Below are 21,587 nucleotides of genomic sequence, written 5' to 3'. Positions count from 1 at the left end.
CGCACCGCAAAAAAAAAAAAAAAAAAAAAAAAAAAAAAAAAAAAAAAAATAGTAAGCCATAGCCTGGGAAAAACTATTCACAACATATATATCTAACAATACTATTATATCCAAATACATTTTTAAAAAATTCTTACAAATCAATAACAAAATGTTAAACAGCAACCCTCCCCAAATGAGGAAATGGCCTGAACCAGAAAATTAAAAATGGAAATATCCAAATGGCTAATAAGTACACGGAAAGATCATCAACATCATTATTTATTTGGAAAATGCAGCCCAAAGTGAAAATCAGACACTAATACACATACAGCAAAGTGGCTAAAATTAAAAAAAAAAAAAAAAAAAGTTTGGTGAGGATGTGAAACCACTGGAACTCTCAAATATTGCTGGTGGGAAGAAAAACTGCACATCGAATTTAAGTGTCTCCCTGGCAGTTTCACATACACTTAAACCTACATCCATGACCTAGGAATTTCTATCCTAGATATTTGCCCAAGAGAAATGAAACCATATGTTTACACAAAAACACATAAAAGAATGTTCATAACAGCTTTATTTTTAACATCCCCAAACTAGCATGTCTTTATATATACCCATTGAATATTGGGAAAAAATAAATTCATGCAACAGAATACTAAATAGCAACCAAATGAAACAAACTATGGATAATCACAACAACAAAGAAGAATTTCTTGTCATATATTAAGGAAATTAAGGAAGAAATAAAACAGTATATGCTATATGATTCCATTTATATAATGTTCAATTACTGGTAAATTTAATCTAAATTGATAGAAATAAGAAAAAAACTACCAATATAATTTACTAAATCAACAGATTAAAAGGAAAAGAAAAATGACATTGTTACTGGAGAGCAGGTTCTTGTCTCCTCACAGAAAGAATTCAGAAATGAGACATGGAAGTCAAGAAAGCAGAGCAAGCATTTATTAAGCAATAGTACACTCTCAGGAGAGAGCTTACAGGCTAAGGTGAGCAGCTACTCTGAGTTCCTTTATACAGTGTGTGAAAATGATTGGGCAGAATATTCATTGAGGACGGAAGGGTTTGGGTTTCCTGCTTTTCATCATAGCTCCACATTCCTGAGGGGAGGAGAGATTTTTGTCCTTATTTTGACCTTGATAGGAAGTGTCATGGCATTGGTGCATGATGGGTACTTCTTATTTGTAAGGCTTATTTTATTGTAATGAGGGCACATTTGGATGCTGAAGATTTCTACCTTTTCCTGCCTTTCCTTGTCTGCCTCTAGGACCCCATTCGCCACAAGATGTATTGTATGTATGGTTTTATTTAAGCCTGGAGGTTCCTGCTTTTCTTTGTCTGCCCAAGGATCCCTGCATTCACAAGATGTATGGTTTCCTGCCACACAGCCTGTGCCCCCCCGCTTTCTCTGCTCATATTTAGCTATCTGCCTGCTCTAATATTCCCCCTTCAAGGAGTCTGGACCCTTAAAATCTTTGAAGAGTCAAAGGGTTGACAGTCCATCTTCTATAGCTGCTTCAACGTGAGCTGGAGAATTGTCCCTACCTGGGGGAGTCCAGATCCCCTTGCTATCTGAATGAGATAGGATCTCTGGGGTTGTTTACAGTGGGAGGGATGGGGAGGATGCAACTTTTCCCAGTAGATGTAGATAAGTCCTAATCTTCAGGTGGAATGGGTTGCAATCCTTGTTGTACCATCATTTGAAGTTGGAGTTGTTGCATTCTAGAGGATAGAAATTTAACTAGGTAGTTAAAAATACAAGGACCAAAGAGAAAAAAATGAGAAATATAGGGGCTACAAGACCTAGAAATGGGAGAAGCCAAATGTATCCTGGAAAACATCCCCTAAGGGTCTTGTTCTTTTCCTGCTTCCCTTGGTTATATCTGTGGAGTCAGGCAGCTGTTTGTAGATAGATTTCCTTAAAATTTATGTCTATTCCTCCTGAGATGTTAATGTACATGCAGCATGTTTGATTTATGACAGTGCAGACCCCTCCTTGATCTGCTAAGAGATAATCTAAGACCTGACTCTTGTCAAAGGCTACATCTGCCAGGGGATCTAGGGATTTAGGGATTTTTTGTGGAAGTGAGAGTGTTTCTCCAGTTTTGTTTTTGTTTTTGTTTTTGTTTTTTTTTTGATGTTCCATCTAGGGAGGAAATTAGATCCTTCAAGGTTGCCTCATGGTAGGTGAATCATCCCAAAGGGGCAGCCACAGCTAGGGTCCCCATAATTCCTGCCAGCACCAGACTGAAGACCCCTTTCTGTCTCACATGGGTCACACTGAGGATGGTTATTTGGGCCAGAGACGCAGTTCCCAAGGTGCAGTCCCCATAGTGACGTTTGTTGTCTGGATGTGAGAGAACAATGGCTTTGATCATTGTGTGGTAGTTGTCAGAAGTCCCACATAGCCATAATAATCCAGGTGGCACTCATAAAACAGTGTGATTAGTTCTGTCACACAGCTGGAGAAAAGTCTCAGGAAGTGAGAGACAGTTGTGGAGGGGTCCCATCTGTATTCTGAATCTGGTCTCTGGTTAGGAGTATCCAGGAAGTGTTTATATTCAGAGAGGGTCATGGTAAGGGAATATATGATATTATATAATAAGCAGCACAAGAAGTTCTGTTGGCATAAATTTTGTGAACTGTTATAACATACGTGTGTGTTGTTAGGGTACAGGATAAGGTGTAAATAAGCTGGTCCTCTACATCACACCAATTTATAGGCTTAAGGACATCTAGGGATAGGTTTAGGTTTCTGTTTGAGAGATTCTTACAGGCTGAAAAGGGATCTACGTTTTCACCGTGGGTACCATTGTGACAAGGGGTGCATCCTAGGATTTGATTGCAGATTAGGGAGGTTTTGGTGATATTTATAGCCCTTGAATGGTAAGGTGTGGTGTGGTAACAGAGTGGAGATGGTCTTTCCCATGTAACAATTAAGTAAAGCTTTTCCTAGAGTAATTAAAAGCAGATTGGTTAAAAGATGAGAATACAGTGTGATTGTTGACCAGGTTAGCCTTGAGAGTGGTACTTACTTCTCCTGGGGTGGTGGGTTGCAGATGGCAAACCCAACAGAGAAAGAGAGATTCTCCCCTATAGCAAAATTCTTGGAGTTATGGACTATTATGTCATCTTTCCATGTTAAGTCTTGGGACGAAAGAGATTGGATGGATAAGACAAGAACAAGTAAGAGCAGGGGTAAGGTCCCTAGCATTATTTGGAAGGGGATAAAGGAAGATTAGAGGCTGTGGGACTTAGCTTTGTGTTTGTGAAGTTCTTTTGTCCTTCTTGAACAAGAACGTCAGGTCTTAAAGTAGTTCACTCATCCACCTGGACTCTTCTGGCCACTCAAGGTCTTCTGTGTCCTATGAAGACTCAGGGGGAGGGGGAGGTTTACTTCTAGAAAGGTGCATCCAAGTAGTGATACCCTGTAGTTTTACTGCAGTTGGAGTGCTGAGAAGGACCTGGTAAGGTCCCTTCCACTTGGGCAAAAGTTGGTCAGAAGGGGACAATTTTCTCTGTTTTGGGGAGAACAAAGCCTCCTGGCTGAACCTGAATAGGGCTGTTTCCTAGCTGTGGGCCAGCAAAACCTGATTTCCATATTCTGAAATCACCTTTTGGACCTGTCCCAGATTAATTAGGTACCTATTATACACTGGTTTCAGTATCCACCAAAATGTCAGAGAATATAGGCTGAACATAAGTCATTTCAGAAGGGCTGAGCCTTAGCCCCATTTTAGGTGCTACCCTGATTCTCAGGAGGGCTATGGGTCAAAGCCCTCTTGACAAAGTTTAGCCAGAATTTTTTGTTTTAAAGTTTGATTTTGCCCTTTCCACCTTTCCAGATGGATTGATGCCTCCAGGCAGCATGAAAGTGGAAGCAAATGCCTAGGGCAGTAGAGATTTTTTGAGTAACCTTAGCCACAGAAGAGGGGCCATTATCACTTTGTAAAGACCCTGAATATCAAAATGGAGGAATTATTTCTTTTAATAATGGTTTTGCTATCTCCTGAGCTCACCTAGTCCTTGTTGGAGAGGCTTCCACCCATTTGATGAAAGTGTCAATAAAAACCAGAAGGTATTTATATCCCTGAGAGGATAGCATCTGGATAAAGTCTACTTGCCAGTCCTCCCTGGGTAGCTTCCTCTTCGCTGGATGGGCTGGAGGAGGGATGGGGGCCTCAGTTTTCCTGCTGGGTTATTATGGTAACATATATTACAGATCTTTATGACCTCTGGATAGTCTGAGAAAAGCCCATGCCAGAAAGAACTTTCTCCACCAGGCTAGTCAAAGCATCTCTCCCCAAGGTGAGAGGAGTCATGGGGTGGCTTTAAAATTTTCCACTGTAATGCTCTGGGAAACATTATTGTTTGTTCCTTAATCCAGCAGCCATCAGGCCCTTTTTGGTATCTCCCTAGTTCTAGCCCACTTTATTTCCTTGATTGTGTACTGGGGTGGTGACAGTGGGTTAGGGGATTGTATGTGGCCTGAGATGAAGGGGTTTTAAGAGCTGCACCTCTGCCACCTTGTCAGCCAGGTTGTTTTTTTACTATGTCTAAGTTTCCATTTTGATCTCCCTCACAAAGGATAACTGCCGCCTCCTTAAGGTCTTGTACTGCTTCGAGGGGTCCTAGGATCTCTGGGCAGTGCTAGACTGGGGAGCCCTGAGAAGTCATGGATCCCTAAGTTTCCAAATGCCAGCAGCTTCTCATGTAAATCTCCTATGGCAAACCCTCCCTTCCAGACACAGTCACATTTGCAGCTACTTCCATCAGTAAACCAGGCAGCATCTGGGTCCTTGATGGGTTTGTCCTTAAGGTTAGCTCTGCTAGAGTACACCTGTTAGATGGCTTCAGTGCAGGAATGAGATAATTCCTCTGGGCTTTCTATTGGCATAAGGGTGGCTGAACTGAGGGTCTGACAAACCTTGAGGGTCACTTTAGGAGAGTTAAGAAGGAGGGCCTGATATTTTGTGAGGTGGCCTCCAGTCAGCCATTGGTGTCCCTTAATTTCTAATATTCCCTGTACCTACTGTGGGGTTAACACTTCCAGGTGTTGACCCATGGTGAGTTTTGTAGCCTCTTTAACCAGTAGGACTATGGCTGCTATGGCTCTCAGACAGCCTGGCCACCCTGAAGCCACTGGGTCCCACTGTTTGGAGAGATATGCCACTGGCCGTGGGACTGGTCCACCTTTTGGGTGAGAACTCCCAGGGCTAGTCTCTGTTTTTCTGAGGTAAACACAGTAAAGGACTTGTTTAGATCTGGGATCCCTAGGGCTGGGCCACTAATCAGGGCAGTCTTAATCTGATCAAATGCCCTTCATAAATTGCCCATTGAATCCAGAGTTTCTGTGTCTGGTCCCTTCAAGGTCTCATACAATGGTTTTGCCATGAGACCAAACCCTGGATCCAAATCCTATAAAATCCAGCGCTTCCTAAGAAGGTTCTGAGCTGTTTCTTTGCATGTGGTGGTGGTAAATGGAGTATTGCCTCCTTACACCAGGTTGTAAGGGTGCATTTTCCTGCACTTAGAACATGTCCCAGGTAGATGACTCTCTGGGAGGAAATTGAGCTTTCTGGGGGAAGCCCAGGGAATTGAGGACCTGTACAGTGTTTTGGTCTGAGGCTGCCTTTGAGGGGCTGCAGATAAAGAGGTTGTCTACATATTGTAATAATGTCCCCATCTCTAATTTTAGTTCCTTTAGTTCCTTGGCTAGGGCATTGCCAAACAGGTGTGGGCTGTCCTAGAATCCCCGAGGAAGGACAGTCCAAGTATACTGGTGGGTCTCATTGGTTTCTGGGTCAGTCCATTCAAAGCAAAAAGGTGTTGAGAATCAGGGTGAAAAGGTAAACAGAAGAAGATGTCTTTAAAATCAAGGACTGTAAGTCAGGATATGTCCTCAGGGGTCTGAGTAAGTTTCATGTATGGATAGGGAGCAATCAGATGAAGAGGAATCACAGATTCATTTATGATTCAACGATCTTGAACCATTACATATTCCCTTGGAGTATTACAAGGAGATTGACACAGAACTAAAAGCCCATACTTGATGAATTTTGAAATTAAAGATTGGAGGCCATGTAGAGCCTCTAGTTTAATGGGATTAATGCCTGGAATGGAAGTTGCTAGCCTCCTTTAAGGTGCGTTTTACAAGAGTGGCAAATTTTGCCCGTCCTGGGATTCCCTGATCCCAGACTTGTGGGTCTATGAGTATTTTATTTTATTTTATTTTATATTGATTCTTTTCTCTCTTTTTTTAAAAATAATTAATTTATTTTTGCCTGCGTTGGGTCTTCATTTTTGCACGCAGGCTTTCTCTGGTTGCAAATAGTGGGAGATACTCTTCGTTGTAGAGCATGGGCTTCTCATTGTGTCAGCTTCTCTTGTTGCAAAGCACGGGCTCTAAGAGTTTGGGCTTCAGTACTTGTGGCTTGCGGAGTCTAGAGCACACACTCAGTAGTTATGCCGTGTGGGCTTAGTTGCTCCACAGTCCTGTGGGATACTCCTGGACCAGGGCTCAAACCAGTGTCCACTGCATTGGCAGGCAGATTGTTAACCACTGCACCACCAGGGAAGCCCTCTATGAGTGTTTTAATTTCTGGAGGAGTATTTTGGGCTAGACTGTTTGTTTCCTGTATAATGCATAGTCCAGTTAAAAAAAAAAAAGGCCTTTGTTTTGGTTTTCAGGGAGAGTAAGAGTTGCCCCCAAGGCTGAGAGAAAATCTCTTCACAATAATGGGATGAAGAATTCAGTCTTGACAAGAAACTTGTGAGTTATGTCTTTCCCCAGGTGCAAGTTAGAGGAGTGGTGAAATGTTTTAGTTTTGACTTTCCTTCTACCTCAACAACGGAGCAGTTTTCGGGTCAAGGGGACCAGCATGGGAAGTCAGGACAGAGTAAGTGGCTCCATGTTCACTAGAAGCTAGACAAGCTCACCTGTCATGTTAATGGTCACTCGTAGTTCCTTCCATGTGATGATGACTATCTTCTTGGAAGCCTTGGAGGTCCCCAGTCCCAGCAATCAACCACTGCCATGACTGGCATGGGGGAATTTCCTCTCTCCCTGTGGAGCTGAGGGCATTCCCTGCTCCAGTGACCCATGTTTTTACAGAGTAGGCATGAAATTTTGTGTGACCCATTTCCTGGGCATACCTTGCTCCAGTGTTATGGGCTCCCACAGTTAAAACAAGCTTCTTTATCTGATGGGGTCTTCTGGGAGAACTTTTTTGGTGACCAGGAGGTGGGTTAGGTCCCACCACAATGGCTACCAGACACTTGGCTTGCTGATGGTCCCTTCTTAAGTCACACAGTTCCTTCCTTTTCTCCTCAGCCTGGTGTCTATTGTTAATGACATTGAAAGTCATATTAATAAGAAAGGTAAGAGTGGTTTGGGGCCCCATGGCAAGCTTTTGAAACTTCGGACATATGTTGGGGGCTCATTGGCTAATGAAATGGGCTACAAATACAATGTGCCCCTTGAAAGTGTTTGGGTCCACATTTGTATACTTTCCAAGAGCATCTACCAACCAGGGCAGACATAGGGATGGATTCTCATCTTGGACTTGGGTAATCTCTTTAATCTTATAGTTGATGGGTTTAATTATGCATTGGTTCATCCCTTCATTGAGGCAAATGATCATGTGGTCTCTTCTAGGGAAACCAGTCTGGCCTGGCTGATAGTCCCAAATAGGATCAGTTAGAGGTACCGCTGTCATGCCCACAGAGTATTGATGTGGTTGGGCAAGGTGTAATCTATCAACATATGTTTGAGCATGTGCCCAAATATGGGTCTTTTCCTCAGAGATGCAGCAGTGGGAAATGACAATATTTAGGTCCTTCCAAGTAATGTCAAAGGAAGAAGTTAGTCCCTGGAATTCTTGGGTGAACCAACTAGGGTTCCCTGAGAATAGACCTAAGCAAAAGAAGCACTGGTTGAGGTCAGACAAAGAAAAGGAGGTGTGTACTCTGGTAATTACCTGAGGTCTGCCTACTACTTCTTGGAAGGGGCAAAGAAGCTCAGGTTGCACTTCTGGTACTGAAGGGTAAAGAGGCTTATATGGTGGTGGAGGGGCTGAAGATGGTGAAAGAGTTTTGGTACTTGGGTTTTCTGTCTGAGACTTGTTTTCCTCCATAAATGCTACCAGAGGGGTTTTTGTACAGTCTTAATGGGTTCCAACCAGCAAGGTTCCTTAACACAGGACTTGCATAGCTCCATGTTCTCTCTTAGAATCATAGAGGCCTGAACATAAAGAATCTCTGTTTATTTTCTCTGCCTTTTTCATAAAAACATCTAACTGTAGGATGGTATTATAGTTGAGGTTTTCCTTTCCTGGCCAGGTGCCATGGTCCTTAAGTTTATATTGGGGCCAAGCTGTATTACAAAAAAAAAAAAAAAAAAAAGAGCTTTTTCCATTTTAAAGAATCTAGAGAAAACTTGTCCCAGTGACTCAGAATACAACTGAAAGTGAGTCCTTGGGGATGGAGGAGGTACTTCCCACCGATTCTTCAGTGAGAAAGAGCTCCTGTAAAAGAGAGGAGCACTACCATTAGGGTGTCCCTCTAGGGGTTCCCTAGGTTAGGACTGGCACCAGGCATAACCTTCCACCTAGCCCAGCCTACCTTGGCCAATGTGGGTGTTGCAACCCCACCATATGGTGACCCTGTCAGCCCCAGCATCCTGAGGCCCATGTCCCATCCTGGCATCCACAGTACCAGGATGAGTGAAATTACTGAAGACTCCTTTATAGATTATACATCCAATGGTTAATGCTTGTGTTCCAGGCTGTATTTCCCTGGAACAGACATCTTCATAGTTCCAGGACTTATTTAGGTCTCAGTTTCCTTTCTCTAAAAGGGTGGAGGGTATCTGAAAAGAGGTACTGGCTACTAAGGGAGGTGGTGTGTGGGGTTGTGTAAAAACTTTCTATTATCTAGGAAATTCTCAATTTCCTTTAGATTACTGTCTATACAAGTAAGACTTCATTTTATACTTCAAAAAAATTGAACCTAATGAGTTAATCAAATGGTGGATTAGGTAAACCCAGAGGGCAAAGATCCTATGGTTCAGGACCCTAGTTGCTTGTGAGAATGGCTGCAAACGTTTCCTGACATAATGTCCTGCACATATACAACAATGGGAAGTGCAGGACCTAGCAGCAAGGTTGGAAACTGCCTGACAAACTTCTTTCCCCCATTTCCAGCAGAGTAAGACAAGAAAATAGGAGTGAGACAGGGATAGTCAGGCATAAGTGGGCCAATAATAAGTCTATAAGGGTAGTCACAAGGAGGGGGTGGTGTTATGCATTAAACTGTGTGCCTAGAGATGGTGCATGGAAGTTGTCTTAAGGTGGGTGAACAGACCTGTCATCTCTCTAGTCTGTTCCATGACCCACTTATCCTCATATGGGAATATTCTAGTGGTGAGTTCACTACTGGCTTTTACTTGCTCTACCAATGCCTACATATGTTGTGGCAAATAGATCCAAAATGTGATGGACAAAGAAAGCAAGATAGAGAGACAGAGAGAGAGTAGTGGCAAGAAGTCAGGCAGTGCCTCTCAAGCATAAAGGAGGTGAGAGGCTGAATCTTACTGGAATTTTCCTGGCTGGCTCACCAAAGATGTTACTGGAGCATAGGTTCTTGTCTCATCACAAAAAGAATTCCGAGATGAGTCACAGAGACCAAGAAAGCAAGGTGAAGATTTATTGTGACAGTACACTCTAAGGAGGAAGGGCGGGAAGGATCAGGTGAGCAGCTGCCCTGAGTTCCTTTGGCAAAATGATTATATGGGTTGTGAAAATGACTGGACAGAATATTCATTGAGGAGGGAGGGGTTCTGGGTCATATTTCCTGGTTTTCATTGCAGCTCCACCTTCCCGAAGGGAGAAGGAAATTTTATCCTTAATTAGTCTTGATCAAAAGTGTTATGGTGTTGTTGTATGATGGGTACTTCTTTTTGCAAGGTTAATTTTATTGTAATGAGGGCATAATGAGAAAAAGTTACATTTGGATGCTGGAGATTCCCACCTTTTTCCACCTTTCTTTGTCTGCCTCTAGGACCGCTCTCACCACAAGAAGTATGGTATGTATGTTTTCCTGTCAGCCCAAAGGTTCATGTTTTTCTCTGTCTTCCCATGGACCCCTGTCATTCACAAAATGTATGTTGTCCTGCTACCTGGCCTGTGCCTTCCTTCTCGGCCCATATAGCCATCCGCCCATTCTAACAATATGGCCACATTATTAGAGGTAAACACACACACACACCACCAGTATCATCACTACCACCACCACAAGCACCACCACAATAAAACATTAAAACAATAAATACTTGTGACAAAATGTTAACGATTAAGATATAGAAGAGAACTACTTAAATCATACAACACAATTTTATCTCAAAGATTAGCAACAAAGCAAGAGTGTCTATTCACATCATTTCTATTTACCATTTTACTAGAGGTTTTAACCTCTACAATAGGTAATAAAAAGAAATAAAAAGTCACACAGATGGGGGAAAAAGAAGAAGAACTCTATTTATTTGTAGGTGATATGATTATGTGTTGAGAAACACACTTAAAAATCTAAAAAAGTAATCTTCAGTGAGCAAGTAAACCAAGAAATTTTGCAGGAAACAAGGTCAATATACAATATTTAATTGCATTTTTATATACTGTGAGCAAATATTTAGAAAATAAAATAAAATAATATAATTAAAACACCATTTAAAACATCAAATTTCCTAGAATATATTTGTCAAAGAATATGCTAGACTTCTAAAATAAAAAACATAAGACATTGCTGAGAGTAATTTAAAATCCTTACAATGCTGTTTTGTGATTTGAAATGCTCATATTAATACCATGTCAATTTTCCCCAGATTGATCTATAGATTCAACATGGTACTAATCAAAATACCAAAAAGGTCTTTTGTAGATATTGACAGTTTTGTTTTAAAAATCTATATGTAAGTGCAAAATAACAAAAATAAAGAATTTTGAAAAAAAAGTTGGAAGTTGCCTGATTTCAAGGGATAGTCTAAAAATAGAATAATCAGTCTGTTAGACAGATCTTCCGAAGCAACAGGACTATTTATTAAAATACCCTTTATTATAGGCTAGTGTTGCTACTGTAAATAAAATTCCTTTTGATTGTGAATATTTTTTTTGTCTAAGGGTGAAGCTATCTGATTGTTGGACTTTACCCATTGGTAAATATAGTGTAGCTATGTCCAATTGTTTATGATGCATCCCAGCTTTGTATGTGCAATTTTCAGAAATGTCATCTAAAATGAACTGGTGAACACACAGCAAAACTCCTCAGTCACAAGTGATATTTTTGCCCCTAAAATCTACATTCATCTTAGAATATGATCTTAGATACTGCACATAAAAGGCAACTGTACAAGGAAACTGAGCACATGAACACCCTCCTGTTTCAGATGGCATCAACACACCTGATACTCAAACATTGAATAACCTTCTAAGATGCATGATTTTTCCTTGCAAACTTTTTTTTTTTGTAGTATCACATTCCATAGGATAGTGGTTAAGAGCATACATTGTGGAGTCAGACCATTGGCGTTGAAAGCCTGGCCTACGTTGGTTCGAGTTTCTATTGCACACAGACCTAATACACTTTACAAAAATTAACTCAAAATGGACCATAGACAATGCAAAACTATTAAACTATAAACTATAAAACTTCTAGAACACAACATAAGAGAAAACCAAGATGACCTTGGGTACAGCAATGATTTTTTAGTTACAACACCAAAGACATGATCCAAGAAAAAAAAATGGATAATTTGTATTTTATTAAAATGAAAACTCTGTTCTATTAAATACAAGAGAATGAGAACACAAGCCACAGACTGGGAAAAATATTGGCAAAAAATTTAACGAAAAACTGTTATCCAAAATATACAAAGAACTCTTAAATAAAGAACAATGTGAAAACAAACAATCTAATTAAAAAATGAGCCAAAGATCTTAACAGACATCTCATCCAAGAAGATATATAAATGGAAAATAAGAGTTGAAAATCTTACTCTGTTCATTTTAAAGATGGGGAAAAGATACTCTCAAAAGTTTAAATGATTTACCTATAGGTACAACATAACTATATTGCAAACACAGGGTCCAAAATATAAGTCCCTTGCTTCCCCAGATATGCTTGTCCAACACAAGACCAAAAATACCATCTTCTCTCAAATGATGTAGTAATCAGGCTGTGCTCTATCATCTACTAACTTTGAAAAGTAAGAACTTGATATTTTATTGAGGAAACTAGTTTCTCTCATCATTCATGGTTTACTGTGATAAGAGGAACAAGGAGCCTGAGTTTTCACTCCATGATTAACTAATTATAGACCCTTGAACATGCTTGATATCTAATCTCTTCAAACCTGTTTAGTTATTTGTAGAATGAAGAAAATAATATATTAAATTTTCTTGAAATGATACCTCATCCTTAATATAACTGCATGACATTAATACCTTTTAAATAAATATATATTTTGGTACTTTAAAAAGACAATGATCAATTATTATTTTTATAACCTTATATGACTGTATATTGTTACTAAAACTAAAATTTTCCTTTCACCAGTGTGGGATTCAAAAAGTTCACATCACTTTTTACTGTTTATTTATTTATTCATTCAACAAATATTTTTGTAACTCATTAATAACCAGAGTCTGTTCAAGGAACTGAGACTAGCAATGAACAAGTAAAAGTAGATGGCTTTATTCTTCCATTTATACACTTGAAATATTGTCTTTCTCTTCCTCCGGACACAAGTCCCTATTTTTCCTACTAAGTTCCATACTTTGGAGACAAAATAAATACTCAGAGGGCCTAATAACCACCCCTATCATTATTCCCTCTGATGATAATGAAGATAACGGGGTTGGCATATTTTTTCATGGTAAGTGGGATAAAGAAGAGGTCATTCTCTTAGAGTAACATTTAAGCCTTGTGTTTTCATTGTGTAATATTGTAAGTCATGCCATATTTCCTTACTTAGCTCTTTATCTACATTTCCTGTAGCATACTCAACAATGCCAGGATAGCCAGAAGTGAAGGTATGCCAATCCCAGTCACATTTTGAGAATATATTCCCTTTCCTTAAAATAATTTTATTGACTCAGATATTATACTTGAGTAACCAGCAAAATCATTCTTCACTCTCATGGTGAGTTTCCCCATTTACCCCTGAGTCCTTCCCTTAGAGCGCACCCAATTTGGGGCTATTTCAGTCCATCAGTCATGGTCAGCATAAGTTAATATTGCCACAAATAAAATCATCTCAAACTTTCGTGACTTAAAATGCCAATTTTGTTACGCTATGTTTCTGTGGGTCTGAAATTCATGCAAGGCCCAGCGAGGGTCTTCTATTCTCAGCTATGCCCCACCTCATAGTCCACAGTCAACAGCAAAAAAGTAGTTTTCTATTTCTTCAGATACCCTGGTTAATGTCTGGGATAAAGAAAGTTACTGAGCTATGTATATTTCATCGACCAGATCAGCCTGAGCTTTTGAGTGTCATCTAGGCAGGTTTCCAAAGGACAGAGTGGAAGAAGTCAAGGTTTTTGAGTCTTTGGTTTGGAATTGGCTCAAGGTCAAGTCCACATAATTCTACTAATCAAAGTGAATCTGAGGGCCACCCAGATCATCATCTTTTGATGATGCAAGGAACTACAAAGTCATGTTGAAATATATATATATGCAGAGAGGAAAAGTGCAGTCATTTGTACAATCTACAGTAGTCCTCAGTCTGCCACAATTAATATTACTTCCACCTGTAAAATACTCTCAGCCACCCTGAGGACCCTGAAAGGCTCAGGCATTGATGCCTTTATGCTCAAAGTCCAGGATGCTGGTACAATATCAGGCTGAGGAAAACCTCCTAAAATGCAGATTTTCTTTATTTGTAGATCTTTGAACTAAAAATACAAGTAGTCTTACCTCCACAGAGAAAGCATAACCACAATAAATACTCCAATTCAAAACAAGGAGCATAGAAGGTACACAGCAATTACTGCTCCAGAGCAGTTCTGAAAGCCTGTGAGATATACTTTTTATTTTTAAAGAATCAGTATCTATGCTATTAATGATGGATTAACTAGGGAGATAAGAGCAGCTGCAATTCTAACAACTTTATATCCTCTTCTTATTTTTTCTTCTTCATTTAATCTACAGAAATTTGGAAGCAAAACTGACTCAAATTTCTATTAAAATTGTGTCACTTCAGTGTAAAGAATAGGTGTGCTCAGGGAATGGGGCTCAGGTCCTGGCTCTCCCATTCATCTCAGCTCACTCACGATTGCTCCTCAGCATTTATAAATGATGTGTTGGATCAGTATATTTATAAAAACTTCAAATAAAGGAGTCTAAAGTTGAGTTATTGCAAGCATAGATTTTTCATATTTTTCTGAAATATTTTCTGTATGCTTAGAGATTTGCTGTTATATAAATAAATACGATTTACAATTTTTTTTCTTCCTCATCATTTAATCACTTAAATTTACCAATAGATTTTTTAAAATGCTTTATTTTTTAAGAGCAGTTTTAGGTTTTTAATAAAATTGAGAGGAAGACACAGATTTCCCACATGCCCACTGGCCCCACAGAAGTATACTCTCCCCCATTATCAACATCACTCACCAGATTGGTATATTTTTTACTGAAGTTAAACCTACATTGACCCACTGTAATCAACCAAAGTACATAGTTTATCTTAGGGTTCACTCTTGCTATTGTACATTCTATGAGTCTGGACAAATGCATACTGAGATATCCATCATTATAATATCATAGAGTATATTTTCACTGCCCTAAAAATCCTCTGTGCTCTGCCTATTCATTTCCTCATGACCACCTCAGGCAACGGCAAATCTTTTAACTGTTTCCATAGTTCTGCCTTTTCCAGGTCATATGGTTCAAACCATACAGTATATAGCCTTTTCATATTGCCTTTTTTTTGCTTAGTAACATGCATTTGATTTCTCCATGTCTTTTTATGGCTTGATAGCTCATTTCTTTTTTGCACTAAATAGTCATCAACTGTCTACATGAATCACACTTTTTATTTATTCACCTATTTAAGGACATCTTGGTTGCTTCCAAATTTGGGCAAATATTAATAAAACTGCTGTAAACATCCGAGTGCAGGTTTGTTTGTGGTTATAAGTTTTTAACTCCTTTGGGTAAATATCAAGGAACATGATTGCTGGATCATGTAGTAAGAAGTGCATTTAGTTCTGTAAGAAACAACAAAATTGTCTTCTGAAGAAGCTGTGTCATTTTGTATTCCCACCGATAGTGTATAGATTGTTTTGAATCTATAGGTTCCTGTTGCCCCACACGCTCAACAGCATTTGGTGTTGTCAGTATTCCAGATTTTGGCCATTCCAATAGGTATGTAGTGGTATTTCATTTTTTTAAATTTGCATTTTTCTGATGACATAGAATGTGGAACACCTTTTCATGTGCTTATTTGCCACATATATATCTTCTTTGGTGAGATGTCTATTAAGATCTCTGGCCCAGTTTTAATGTTTTTATTTGTTTGTTTCTTTTCATATTGCCAAATTTTAAGAGTTCTTTGTATATTTTGGATATGAGTCTTTTATCAGATTTCTTCTGCAAATATTTTCACCAAGTCTGTGGGGCTTGTATTCTCATTCTCTTCATATTCTCTTTCATGGAGTCAAAGTTTTTTTTTGTTTGTTTGTCTTTTGGGTTTTTGTGTGTGTGTGTGTGGTATGAGGGCCTCTCACTGTTGTGGCCTCTCCCATCTCCCGTTTCAGAGCACAGACTCCGGATGCGCAGGCCCAGCAGCCATGGCTCACGGGCCCAGCCGCTCCGCAGCATGTGGAGTCCTCCAGGACCGGGGAACGAACCCGTGTCCCCTGAATCAGCAGGCGGACTCTCAACCACTGCGCCACCAGGGAAGCCCGAGTCAAAGTTTTAAAATTTAATTAAGTCCAATTTATCCATTATATGTTTCTTGGATCATTCCATTTGTGTTATAACTGAAAAATAATGTCCAAACCCAAGGTCATCTAGGTTTTCTCTTATGTTATATTCTAGGAATTTTGCAGCTTTATGTTTTACATTTGGGCCTAGAGTCTATTTTGAGTAATTTTTTTGTGAAGTGTGTAATTTTTTTGTATGTGGATGCCCAGATATTCCAGCACCAATTTGAAAAGATTACATTTGCTCCATGTATTGTCTTTGCTCTTCTGTCAAAGGTCAATTAACTATATTTATGGAGGTCCATTTCTGGGCTCTCTATTCTGCTCCATTGACTTCTTTATCAATAGCCCGCTGTCTTGGTTACAGTACTTTTATAGTAAGTCTTGAAGTTGCATTGCATAGTGTCAGTCCTCCAAATTTGTTCTTCTCCTTCAATATTGTGTTGGCTATTCTGGGTCTTTGGGCTTTCCATATAAACTTTAGAGTCAGTTTATTGAAATCCATGAAATAACTTGCAGGGATTTTTATTGGAATTTCTTTGAATCTATAGCTTAATTTGAGAAGAACTGATATCTTGACAATGTTGAGTCTTCTTGTCCATGAACATCAAATATCTCTCCATTTATTTAGTTCTTCTTCAATGCCATTCTTCAGTGTTTTGTAGTTTTCCCCACATAGATCCTGTACATATTTCGTTAAATTTATACCTAAGTATTTCATTTTGGGGAGGTGCTAATGTAAATGGTATAGTGTTTTAATATCAAATTCTACTTGTTCATTGTTGGTATGTAAGAAAGTGATGGCTTTTGTATATTAACCTTGCATTCTGGAACCTTGCTATAACTGTTTATTAGTTCCAGGAATTTGTCTATTCTTTTGGATTTTCTATATAGACAATTATTTCATCTCTGAACAAATACCATTTTATTTCTTCCTTCTCAATCTGTAAACATTTTTTTTCCTTTTCTTATTTAATTAGTTAGTTCTTCTAGTACAATATTGAAAAGAAGTGGTGAGAGGGGACATCCTTTCCTTACCTGATATTAGTTGGAAAATTTTGAGTTTCTCACCATTAATTATGATGTTAGCTGTAGGACTTTTTGTAGATATTATCAGTTTGAGGAGTTCCTCTCCATACTACTTTACTGAGATTTTTTTTATCATGAATGAGTGTTGGATTTTATTCAAATGTGTTTTGCATCTATTGATATGATGATGCAATGTTCATTCTTTAACTGCTGATGTGATAGAACGTATTGATTTTTTAATGTTGAATAACCCTTTAATTTAATTTGATGAAAGAAATATCTGTGTAAAATATCTATAAGATAAATCTACATAAAGAAAATAAAATAGTTGAGAGAAATATTCACTTTTTTAAAAATTAAAATTATTATGAAAATAAAATATTGATACATTATCTTCCAGTTCATTGAGATTAAAATGTGTAGTTTTTTTTATAACTACATATATTTTTATATTAACTTGGACTGAAAGTCCTATTACTGTATTCTATTATTTATCTTTCAATTTCTTTTCTCTCTTTTATTTTTAGTTCCATTGGAATGTTTTCTTTTCATTAGCATTTCAACTATCTTTTCTGGAATGCAATTGTCTCATCTCTGTCAGGACAATCCAACATCTATTTTACAAACAAGATTAATATATTTCAAACTTTGTACAATATCCCTTTTATTATATTATTTCATTGATTAAAAACATTCACTAGTTTTCTAAGATTCTGAAAAATACTTACACTTTAGCTTTTGTTAGCTCTGAGGCTTTTTATATGTTAGCTCCAAGGAGTATTCCCAAGAATATATCCACTCTTTTTTTGCCAAATTTTATTCCAATCAAACTACTATACCTTTAATTAATGGGTCCTGACTTACTCTGCAATGAACCCAAGTTTGTAATTTACTCTTGCTATGACAAAGTATACTCAATATTGATGCTAGTATTCCTAATAATAGGTTATTGATTAAATTTTAATATCATTTTGTTTTGTGTATCCCTTAATTACATATGGTGGGTATAGATGATTTTACTCTTTCTATCTTTTAATTTTCCTACTAGCTTTATAAATGGTTCATCCACTACCATTCCTATATATCTGCCTTTACCAATAATATTTTCCTTTCATAATGTTCATATTTCCAGTTTTGTCCTTTTCTTTGCTGCTTAGAGAAGTCACTTTAACATTTCTTGTAAAACAAGTTTAGTGGTGATGAGCTCATTAACCTTTTGTTTTTATGCAAAAGTCTTTACCTCTCTTCCAATTCTGAATGATAACTTTATCAGGTAGAGTATTCTTGGTTGCAGGGCTTTTTATCTTGTAACACTTTGAATATATTGTGCCACACTCTTCTTGCCTGGAAAATTTCTGCTGAAAAGTCAGCTGATAACCTTATGGGACTTATCTTGCTTTTTTCTTGTTGCTTTTAAGATTCTTTACCTTTCATTTTTGCCTTTTTAATTACCATGTGTCTTCCTGTGGACCTTTTTAGGTTCATTTGGACCTGGATGTTTCTTTTCCTGTTAGGAAAGTTTTCAGTTCTTACTCTTTTCTCCCCACCCTCTCAACTCTCAAATTCTTAATCACAGAAGTTTTGAGGTTTTTTTTTTTTTTTAATCTAGATAAAAATCAAGAGAACTTTGCAAGCTTTTTTCAAGGGTTCAAATATTCCCTTTAGGCAGAAGAAATACAGTCCTCTCTATTTGAGGCATGAAGTGGCAACTTCTTCAAATAAGTTCCCTACCCTTTTCTCTTTCTCTTGTTTTTCTAGAACCTCTATATTGTGAATGTTACTATGCTTGTTGTTGTCTAAGAGGTCTCTTAAACTACCCTAATTTTTTAAGATTCTTTTTTTTTTTTCTTTTTTCTATTCAGACTTGGGTCATTTCTACTACTCTGTCTTCCAGATTATGGATCTATTCCTCTGTATTGTCTAATATACTGTTGATTCCTTCTAGTGTATTTTTTATTTTAGTTATTATATATTTCAGCTATGTTTAGTTCTTTAAATTTTCTAGCTATTTGTTGAAATTCTTACTCTGTTCATCTATTCTTCTCCTGAGTTCAGTGAGCATCTTTATGATCATTACTTCAAACTCTCTATTGGATAGAATGCTTTTCCCCATTTCATATAGTTATTTTTATCTAAGTTTTGGTCTTTTTGCTTTGTTTGAAACATATCCCTTTATTTACTCATTTTGCCTAATTCTCTGTGTTTATTTCTATGTAATTGATAGGTTGGTTACATTTCCCAATCTTGAAGAAGTGGTCTTATGTAGGTGTTATTATATGGGCCCCAGCAGCATGCTCCCCTATGCTCACCAGAGGTCTATACTCTAGGATTATCCCCTATGTGGGCTGTGTGATCCCCTTTGTTGTAGTGGGACTGGCTGCTACGTGTACTGTTGGTAAGCAGAGCTGGTCCTTAGGCCAATTGGCTGAGAGGTCCTGTCTCATGCACTGGCTGCTGGCCTACTGGTTTGCAGGGTAAGCTTCCTGCATGGTCAACTGTGCCTCTCAGGGGCCACAGGGTTATTGCTGGTCCACTGATGTGTGTGACCAGGTCCCTGCACAGCAGCCTTCATGGCCTGGAGATGTGGGACTGCTTCTTGCCCACTAAAAATCAGGAATTTCATAGCTCATTATTGAGTAACTAAGAATGAGAGAGATAATTAAACAATTTATTAATACCTAAACACATCATTAAAGGGAGTAAAATGGATGAATTGACTTGAGAATTAATTCAGGAATTTTATTAATAAATATTGTTTTTTGCTATCAAGATGGAAAAAATAACATTTCAGTCTCCTTTGGAGAATTTCTAACATTCATCATATCTCTTCTTTTATTCTCTTCACTTATATCATTTTGTCTAACTCTATAATTCCCACCCATATACCAAAATATGTACAATTCTTAGTAGAATGGTTAGAATTTGTTAGAGGATGTAGATGTTGTATAGGATTTAGATTTCTTCCAAAAGGGAAAAAATTGATTATTTTGAACCAATGGAATAAATTTACTCATCACAAACTCCACAACCTTCACATTTCTGACCATGAATATGTGGAATAGGGGGCTCATAACTCACCTAGAATAATTTTAATGTATTCAAATCAATACTTTAGTATTTCCATATCTCTGAACAGGCAGGAGTGAAGTCATCCTCAGGTGTAGTGAAAGAGAACCTAGGCTGATGTGCATTATACTTGTTTGTGGACTCCAGTTCTGATTACTCCCTGTGTGGTAGTCAGTGAGGAGTTTTGTAACTTCAGGTTTCTCATAGTATTACCCATGTTGTTAAATAACATAGTCTTTATTTCCAGTTTATTAAAAGTATCATGTTTTCCTCTTCCATGAAAAGAGCAAACATGCAACTCAGCCCTGTTTCCTGATAGTCCCAATATCCACTTTATGTTTTCAGATAATCTCACTTTTTCAGCTGTTAGTGCATTTAAGTTTTCTGTCTCTTCAGTGATATATTTCATTGCCAAAAATAATTAAATTTTTATCTGTGGAAGGCATTTTACTTATTTTAGGTAATCTAAGTAAATAAATAAATAAATAAATACCCCCCCAACAACAACAAAAAAAACAAGGATATTTGAAAATATGTGTAATTTCTTCTGAAATTTCCTTATTTAAAATCTAAAATATTTTCCTTTTTTAAAATATATGTTATGTGGCACTGAACATAAACTATGTTAAAATTTGGATTCTAAATACTTTCACAATGGGTCAAAAAACAGAGAATGCAGTCCATAGTGATGTTAAATTATATGAGATAAAAAACGATTCCATGTGAGTCCATCATTTATCTAGTATTATTTTAGAATCAGTGTAATATTATGGCCTAAGTGTTATGATAATTGTAATTTAGTTAAATTTTATTTATGTGTTAAGTGAATTAGAGTGTGAACACTTGTTCAACAAACTCAATTTCAGAAAATTTAACCACCAAAACTCCATGTTTTCAAAATCATGAAAGGTCTTGACTGTCTAGGTGGACAACTCAGTTTCATTAGGGTATTAAGAATCTACAATAAAGTACTTTTCTAGTAACATACTAAAACTTTCATTATTTAGAAATTCATATAAAATAATAGATATATTTAATAATTTCACATCAAACAAGTCTGTACCAGGCTGAGACCATTTCAACAAAGAGATCAATGTTAGCATCATACTCAGTATAATATAGTAGTAGTTCAGTAACAAGACATATTTGCCTCATGTACCCCCGATATTATGAACTAAGAAGGGCTTATCACTTTTTTCTTTTTTTTTGGCCACGCTGTGTGGCATGTGGGATTTTAGTTCCTCGACCAGAGATCGAACCTGTGCCCACTGTATTGGGAATGCAAAGTCTTAACCACTGGACTGCCAGGGAAGTCTCTAATTTTTTTTTTTTTTTCTGGCAAAATGTATTATCTAATCAGGAGGAAATATCAGCTAAGCTCACATTGTGGAGACACTCTGTCAAACATTTGACTGGTACTGTTCCAAAGTGTAAGGGTTATATAATACAATGAAAGACTGAGAAATTGTCATAGATTGAAGGAGACTAAAGAGACATAATAACTAAATT

The sequence above is a fragment of the Physeter macrocephalus genome, chromosome 10 (assembly GCF_002837175.3).
Source record: "Physeter macrocephalus isolate SW-GA chromosome 10, ASM283717v5, whole genome shotgun sequence".
Taxonomy (NCBI): Eukaryota; Metazoa; Chordata; class Mammalia; order Artiodactyla; family Physeteridae; genus Physeter; species Physeter macrocephalus.
This window is presented reverse-complemented; position numbering follows the sequence as displayed.